Source organism: Lygodium microphyllum, chromosome 2 (genome assembly GCF_053477565.2).
Source record: "Lygodium microphyllum isolate KBCC chromosome 2, Lygodium_microphyllum_v1.1.10, whole genome shotgun sequence".
In the NCBI taxonomy this organism is placed as follows: domain Eukaryota; kingdom Viridiplantae; phylum Streptophyta; class Polypodiopsida; order Schizaeales; family Lygodiaceae; genus Lygodium; species Lygodium microphyllum.
Window position 1 is genome coordinate 187487796 of NC_141136.1, and position 9127 is coordinate 187496922.

The 9127-nt window shown below is 43.5% G+C and overlaps 1 pseudogene; it reads right to left on the reverse strand.

Annotated features, from left to right (window-relative positions):
• Nucleotides 1-248: 248 nt before the first annotated feature.
• On the reverse strand, nt 249-8780 carry LOC148040713 (uncharacterized; annotated as a pseudogene).
• Between the last annotated feature and the right edge of the window lie 347 nt (nt 8781-9127).

The following is a 9127-nucleotide window of genomic DNA, read 5'->3' on the forward strand; positions in this document are numbered from 1 at the left end:
TCATTACTTGCTGAAAAGATATCAGCAAGTCTTTACAACTACCATCTTTTGTTGATTGGATTCATGGCTAAAGAAGAGGGTGCCTCATCAGGCTGTTCATTAACCCAGCACAGGTAAAAATAAACCTTTTTGCAAGCACCTGCAATCTGCTGCAATTCATTTCTCCAAGGCTTACGTGACACCTTCAATGCATCCTTTTTCTTTGGATGCTTCACACTTGCGTGTCTTTTTACGCGCACTTCATCATCTTAGTCCTTCTGTAGATCCTTAATTGCGTTGTCAAACAGCTGGTATAAATCAGACACTGCACAAATCACACCAGGTCTTCCAAGCTGCAATAACGCAGCTGTATCATCTGCTAATGCCATTGCAAACTTGTACCCCCCCTGCAGACTTGAAGGAAGGCGAGCATACCATCTCTATACAACTATTTAGTGCTCCATCAACTGTTTCTGGAGACTCACCTTCTCCGAAAACTTTGGAAACAGCCAAACAAGACGAGGCTGAATCAAGAGTGTCACAATACCAGTCCCCATTGTACAATCGAAGAGTGAAACAATAGCTATATAAAATATCAGAAAGATGCACTTTGACCAAGGGAGACGGCTGTACAGGGGTATGCTGATTCAGACGAGGTAAAGGAGACCCTAAAGGCAGTGGTACATCAGAAATATCCCTTGTATTGTCTATTGATGTTCTACTACCATCTTCAACCTTCGCAGGCTGTACAAGAAGATTGCCATCTCTGTTCAAAGATACAGTCTTTGCATACGGACTCAACCACCAAGGTTCCCAAGGCTTTATCATGCGGCTTAATTCCCCAGATGCCACAGCTCGTAGAAATGCCTTTCTTTCGAATGGCGACAGATCATCGAGCTTAATCTCCTTACCTAAAGCTAGCTTGTTAAGTACGTTCTCGGACAGAGCTAAGGGCGGCCTACTGGCATCATCATGCTCGGCAGCAGCAACACCATCGCCGGCGATGTCGTCTGAATCACCGTCGTCATCCACGTCCAGGAAGCAGTTGTGGAAACTTCATCCAGTTGCTGCTGTACGTGAAAGCGCTTGAGGGTGTCGATCATGTGTTCACGGGCCTCTGGAGAGGGCCCAAGGAGCGGCATCTCAGCAAGAACGTTGTCACGATGAAAGGACTCTGTGCAGCGGGAGCTATGATTTCTGTAGCAAGACAGGGAGCAGTAGCGGAGATTGCATCGCGGGCATGTATACTGCGAGAACTGCTTCCGGCAAACCAAGCATATAAGCCGACTCTCAACGTCGCCAGTCTGCCCATCTTCCTCTGTAGGTCACCTTCTGTGTCCCTTTTAGAGCTCCTCTATGCCATCGACTCCTTCCTACCTTCTGTTCTTCTCCCCTCCAATCCAGGCGCAGCCCGCCATTTCTGCCTTTTCAAAAATATACCTCTCTTTTCTTAGCTTTTTCCCTCATCCATTCGTGACCTCCCCCACTTTTTCTCTCCTTTCCTCCCCAATTAGCATTGCTTTTCTTTTCTTTAGAACTTCTTGCCTACCTTTTTACCCCCTTTCAACTATAGCATACCTCTTCAGACTTTAGTTCATCCTTAAGTTCAGGTAATAAATGAGGCTCATGAACATCCAAATCTTAGATGCTGATTTGCCTTGAAAGCAAACTTGATGTCCATCATATGTTCTCCAACAATCCATTGCTCTAGCCTTAAGAGCTTTCATTACTAGTTGCAACTGTTTTGCTGAGTACTTTGATGCCTTCAAAACAGTGCCACCTGTCCTATCACATTTATGACCCCCATACATGTACCAATAGGCAAGAGTGCGTGGCGTCAACCACCTAATAATAATCCCGGTAATTTCTCTCGGTGCTCCATTGTAAGTTTCAGCTTTTCCTTTTCTGACATAAGTTTATTTACACCAATCATGGATTGTATGTGGACCTTGACATTAGAATCCACAAGGCATCCTCTTGCTAGCCAACCACATTTAGCATACATATCAATTAATGCAATGCCCATATCCACATTTGTCTTCAATAGCCCTATCTTACCAATCTCAGCATGTATTCCTTAGTCCTTGTTTATAGCTCCAGCCATGCCACAAGCTTTTAAGGTGCAGACAATTGTGATACTATCCAAAGAGATATCCTCCTCATGCATTTGTTTGAATAATTGTAATGTCTTGTCTCCTTGATCCTGCCTGAAGCAACCCTTCATGCTCGCCACTATACTCATACGCAGAAAATAAATGTAATCACAACAACTAAATATGTACAAAGTACCAAATCCCATGCACAACTTTTGGGTGGTTTACACACCTCGAATGCGCAGCAATATGACATCCACCCCCTCTAAACCTGCGCATCCTCCGGATGTGCCAACTATCCAGGATCATTCAATTCCACAAACAGGTCAAGTCCATCTTTTGATTCTAGTAAACCTGTTTCTCCATCAGCTTCATCATCCCAATGAAATTTCTGCCCCTTTCGAAACAACTGATAGAGAACATCTGCAATATGAGCAAAATGAGGAATCCAAATCATGTAAAATACACAAGCTCCCACAAATCTCCGCACCTCTGAAGTAGTCGAGCAATACTCTGCAATCCTGTTTATGGCATCCACCTTTGCAGGAGAAGGCTTTCTGCCATAATATCCAACCATATGCCCAACTATGATGACTTCATTAACAGCAAAGACACATTTCAGCCCTGAAAGTGTCAAATTTACCTCCTCTAATCGTGTCAATATTTGTTCACAAGCATTCAGGTGATCAGCCACAAACTGTCTACATCCACGCAAATCAAGACTTTCATTCTTTTCTTCTTCTGCACAACCCTTAATAGGCACATCATCTAGAAAAGGCATGGTATACTGCGGAATATAGTCTCGAAGAACTCTATGCATAGCATTCATCATATGAGCAACTGAGTTTGTAGCACCTTGAGGCAAGGTACACATCCTCACAAGACCAATAGGTGTCCGCATAGTAGTAATATCCCTGCTTTCCAAGGCAAGCTGAAACTGATCATAACCTGAATACAAGTCACCTAGTGAATAGATGGCTCGTCCTACAAAAGCCTCAACAAATTCATCCACAACTGGACCTGTTCCCACATTCCTGATTGTCACTTTGTTCACGGGCTGCATATCCTGAATAAATCTCAAAGTACCATTCTTCTTTGGTACAGTAAACCACCTATTAGAATAGGGTGCAGAAGAGGGTTCCAAAATCCCCATTTTAATCTTCTCATTCAACAACTCTATCAGCTTTGGCAAGTGTGCTTTAGGCACAGGAATAGGACGTATATTCCATGGTACATGAGGAATAGTGAAGATGACCATAGGTGCAACCAATTCGGGACTAATGCAGCCAATTTCATGTGGAAAGAAAGCAAATGCCTTACCATGACGTCCAAGCATCTCTCTAAAACATTCTTTTTCCACTGGAAGCAAAAAATCTTCATTTCCAATCTTCAATTCTGCAAGAGTTTCAACTGTAAACTTATGTCCAATATTTGCAGGATCCCTCAACATAGGCTGCTTCATAGCTTTTTCAACCTGCTCATCACTATCAGAAGGAAGCGGGCCTACAACCGGCTTAACCTTCTTATCAACTGTTTTATATTTTGTGTCAACCTTGGCATCATTTAGGCACTCTTTCCTTTGATGCAATTTCTGCAAATTTTCAGCATCTTTCAACTCTGTTGGCTGAAAAATTTCAGCCTTTAGCTCTATGGACTGCATGGGTGCAGCCTGAAACTCTGTATGCAGAAATTTTTCTGCATTCAACTCTGTTGGCTGAATGAATTCAGCCCTCGGCTCTATGGACTGCATAGATACATCCTGAAACTCTGTATGCAGAAATTTTTCTGCATTCAACTCTGTTGGCTGAATGGATTCAGCCCTCTGCAATTCTATTAGCTGATCAAGATCAGCCATAAATTCAGTTTGCTGAGTTTTCTCAGTCTCTAACTCTGTTTGCAGCATAAAACCAGAAATTTCCTGAAACATATCCAAGGTTTGTACAGGTATGATCTTTGAACCCTTGCATACATCAGTTTTCAGCATTGCTCTCATCTCAAACAATGTATCTGCATAAGACATCCCTTCATACAATCCATCTACATGCTCTTCTGCTTGCAAAATACCTGCATTCTTCAACTCTTTCTCCTTACGACCAATGTACTGCCTGGCAGCTCTAGGCAAATCTGAAATTTTCTGATAACTTACCGAACTATCTGAAGTAAACCCAACAAAGTTATTGGAGAAAGACTGGCTGCCAGGAGGTGAGATCTCCTCTTTTCTCCGCTCCGTACCACTAGCGTCTCACAAGACAGCGGTACCTAATGAAAATCCAACTCCTTCGCAGGTAGTGGTGCCTCACGCAAGGAGTCCCTGTTTCTCGGATGATTTACCCCAACAGTCATAAACTGAACAGCTCGCATACCATCTTTACTGCGTATCCGCGCATAAGCTAATCCGTCATCCATCACTTTTGTTTCCATTCTTGCTTCTGTAATGAAAGGCTGTCCAAGAATAATCAGATAAGAGCATGAATCCTGAACAAAGCAATGATAATCCTCTTCAACATTACCAATAGAAATTCTGATACTCGGACAAGCAGCATACATATCACCAGAAGTATTATTGGCGGCTCTCATGCGCCAGCCATGCTCTGCATCCATAGGCCACTTGCCACTCTCATAAACACCTCGAGCAATAAGATTAATCTCAGAACCATGATCAACTAAAGCAATCAAGGGAATTTGTTTCTCTCCAATCCTTACCACTGTCTCAGTGGTTGCTCTAGCCCAATGACTTCGTGAAAAATGGCTGCGAGGAATGAGAATAGGGGTCTCATCATCTTCATACTGCATAGGCTGCACTATTTTCTCCAATTGCGGATTAGCAGAAGCATTCTCAACCATCACTGCATCATCATGCACTTCCCCAAGAGTTCCATGCCACAATCCCTGTAAAGCAGGTCCTTCCATCGCATGTCGTTTCCTCCGCAAAAGATCCTGCATCTGATCCTGTATTTCTCTTCTAGCAATCCCAAGAGCCTCTCCAACAGTAAAAGTGACTTCACTATTCAAAATTCTTTCATGAAAAATCTTACTCATATCCGTTTGCATATCAAGGTCTGACAAGAGCTTGAATCCTGGCTCTTTTCTTGGTTGCTTCTTTTCCTTCTGCTTGTCTCCCATTGGTTGATCGGAACCTGTTTGAGTTGGAGAATTTGACATAGGTGGAGCTGTAACAGGTGGTGAAACAAAGTCACCCCCTCTAGTCTTTTTGGAGGAGCTAGGACCCTCCTCATCTCTTCTTCTCTTTTCCTCAACCATGGCATCTAAACCCTGTGTTTTAGCAATATAAGCAAAAATAGAATACCTGTCAACAGGAGAATCCCATCCTGTTTCTCCTCGGATGCTAGAGCCCACACAAGTCATAGTAGAAGTTTGAACTTTCCCTCTTCTCGCTATCTCCAAGGCAGAAGACCATAAAGCAGAGTCTCCATCAGATTTCTGCTCAAGCTGGACTCCAAAAGCTGAAGCATCTCCTCTAACACTCACATAAGCTGATCGCGCAGCCATATCATCAACAAGCTTCTTCATACCTCCCTTACCAAAGTTCGTGTCAAGAGGAGCGCCAGTCTCTGTCAGCCATATCTTCCCATCTTGTCCCCAAAACACTACATTCTTCTTACGTGCTTCCTGAAAAGCATCACAACCTCTGCAGTGTTGGTGATCTGTACTATCACACCAAATACATCGTCGCCCTTTCCTTTGACCAGCTGGAAAAGCAGTCACTGGAGCAGGTGCTACAGCAGGTACTGACATAAGTTGCTCCTTTAACTTACCAACTTCAGCTTTGACTGCTTCAATTGTCAAATCCGCCAAGCCTTTAATAACATCATCTACAGATAAGGGCACTGGAGCAGCAGGAACTGGTGGATTCACAGCAGGAAGAGTAGGCTTAGGCAAAGAAGCAGCAGGGGTAGAAGAAGAAGTTTCCAAGGATTTTTCAGGAACTGATCCTGTATTTCGATGCAATCTGACTCTCCTGCGCTGCTTCTTGACAAGAGCATTCACAGCATCAATGACATGTCTCCACTCAGTCTTTAAACCTGAATCAGTAGCTTGATCTTCCAAAAGATCATCCAACTTTTCCTGTAAATCAGCATCTGCAGCTTGCAAAAATAACTCCACTTTTTGCATCTCCAAAGCTTGCTGTTCAGTCCCATCCAACTGATCATAACGGCTTTCAAACTCTTGCAGAAGAGCGGTAACAGAAAGTCCCTTATTAGGCATAGAAACCCATGCTAAAAAATTCCTGCGATTCATAAGACTTGTATCCTCCAAGAAATATTCATCTTTTAATGCCTTTTTAAATTCAGCCCAACCTGCATGTGCCTCTTGAATTTCTGCAATTTGACCTTCAAGAGCGCGCACCACGATCCGCAAGAAGTAGCGGCTCCAAACATCTTGAGAAACCCCAAAAAACTTCATCTTTTCTTCATACAAATGCAGGTAAGTTGACACTTGCTGGCCATTAAACTGCTTCATCTCCTGTTGGACAGCTTTCAAAGCATCCATAGCATCACTGTCACGTTTTGCATGAGCTTGCTGCTGCATATACATGGTAAATGACTGAAACAGGTTCTTCATGACATTATCATCTGTCATCTCTTCTTGCGAGTCTCCCATCTTGCTGATGACGCAGCACTTTCATGTCGGGTTCACCAGAAATGTCGAAGAGTTTGTGTAAGGGCTGCAGAACACGGGGTTCAAGATACAGCAAAGAAAGAGGCTAACAAGAAGATCTCAATATTTGATGCCAAAGTTCACTATATTGCTTGTCAAATGAGTTACAAGAAATTCATGTTCAGAATAATCTGAAGTATCTCATAAAGTGTTTACATTCAGGTGTATGTTGTCAGTTGCAGTAAGAAGGGAATTTCAGAAACTCCAAAAGAACATCTCCATAATGAGGTCAAGTCCATCATTACTTGCTGAAAAGATATCAGCAAGTCTTTACAACTACCATCTTTTGTTGATTGGATTCATGGCTAAAGAAGAGGGTGCCTCATCAGGCTGTTCATTAACCCAGCACAGGTAAAAATAAACCTTTTTGCAAGCACCTGCAATCTGCTGCAATTCATTTCTCCAAGGCTTACGTGACACCTTCAATGCATCCTTTTTCTTTGGATGCTTCACACTTGCGTGTCTTTTTACGGGCACTTCATCATCTTAGTCCTTCTGTAGATCCTTAATTGCGTTGTCAAACAGCTGGTATAAATCAGACACTGCACAAATCACACCAGGTCTTCCAAGCTGCAATAACGCAGCTGTATCATCTGCTAATGCCATTGCAAACTTGTACCCCCCCTGCAGACTTGAAGGAAGGCGAGCATACCATCTCTATACAACTATTTAGTGCTCCAGCAACTGTTTCTGGAGACTCACCTTCTCCGAAAACTTTGGAAACAGCCAAACAAGACGAGGCTGAATCAAGAGTGTCACAATACCAGTCCCCATTGTACAATCGAAGAGTGAAACAATAGCTATATAAAATATCAGAAAGATGCACTTTGACCAAGGGAGACGGCTGTACAGGGGTATGCTGATTCAGACGAGGTAAAGGAGACCCTAAAGGCAGTGGTACATCAGAAATATCCCTTGTATTGTCTATTGATGTTCTACTACCATCTTCAACCTTCGCAGGCTGTACAAGAAGATTGCCATCTCTGTTCAAAGATACAGTCTTTGCATACGGACTCAACCACCAAGGTTCCCAAGGCTTTATCATGCGGCTTAATTCCCCAGATGCCACAGCTCGTAGAAATGCCTTTCTTTCGAATGGCGACAGATCATCGAGCTTAATCTCCTTACCTAAAGCCAGCTTGTTAAGTACGTTCTCGGACAGAGCTAAGGGCGGCCTACTGGCATCATCATGCTCGGCAGCAGCAACACCATCACCGGCGATGTCGTCTAAATCACCGTCGTCATCCACGTCCAGGAAGCAGTTGTGGAAACTTCATCCAGTTGCTGCTGTACGTGAAAGCGCTTGAGGGTGTCGATCATGTGTTCACGGGCCTCTGGAGAGGGCCCAAGGAGCGGCATCTCAGCAAGAACGTTGTCACGATGAAAGGACTCTGTGCAGCGGGAGCTATGATTTCTGTAGCAAGACAGGGAGCAGTAGCGGAGATTGCATCGCGGGCATGTATACTGCGAGAACTGCTTCCGGCAAACCAAGCATATAAGCCGACTCTCAACGTCGCCAGTCTGCCCATCTTCCTCTGTAGGTCACCTTCTGTGTCCCTTTTAGAGCTCCTCTATGCCATCGACTCCTTCCTACCTTCTGTTCTTCTCCCCTCCAATCCAGGCGCAGCTCGCCATTTCTGCCTTTTCAAAAATATACCTCTCTTTTCTTAGCTTTTTCCCTCATCCATTCGTGACCTCCCCTACTTTTTCTCTCCTTTCCTCCCCAATTAGCATTGCTTTTCTTTTCTTTAGAACTTCTTGCCTACCTTTTTACCCCCTTTCAGCTATAGCATACCTCTTCAGACTTTAGTTCATCCTTAAGTTCAGGTAATAAATGAGGCTCATGAACATCCAAATCTTAGATGCTGATTTGCCTTGAAAGCAAACTTGATGTCCATCATATGTTCTCCAACAATCCATTGCTCTAGCCTTAAGAGCTTTCATTACTAGTTGCAACTGTTTTGCTGAGTACTTTGATGCCTTCAAAACAATGCCACCTGTCCTATCACATTTATGACCCCCATACATGTACCAATAGGCAAGAGTGCGTGGCGTCAACCACCTAATAATAATCCCGGTAATTTCTCTCGGTGCTCCATTGTAAGTTTCAGCTTTTCCTTTTCTGACATAAGTTTATTTACACCAATCATGGATTGTATGTGGACCTTGACATTAGAATCCACAAGGCATCCTCTTGCTAGCCAACCACATTTAGCATACATATCAATTAATGCAATGCCCACATCCACATTTGTCTTCAATAGCCCTATCTTACCAATCTCAGCATGTATTCCTTAGCCCTTGTTTATAGCTCCAACCATGCCACAAGCTTTTAAGGTGCAGACAATTGTGATACTATCCAAAGAGATATCCTC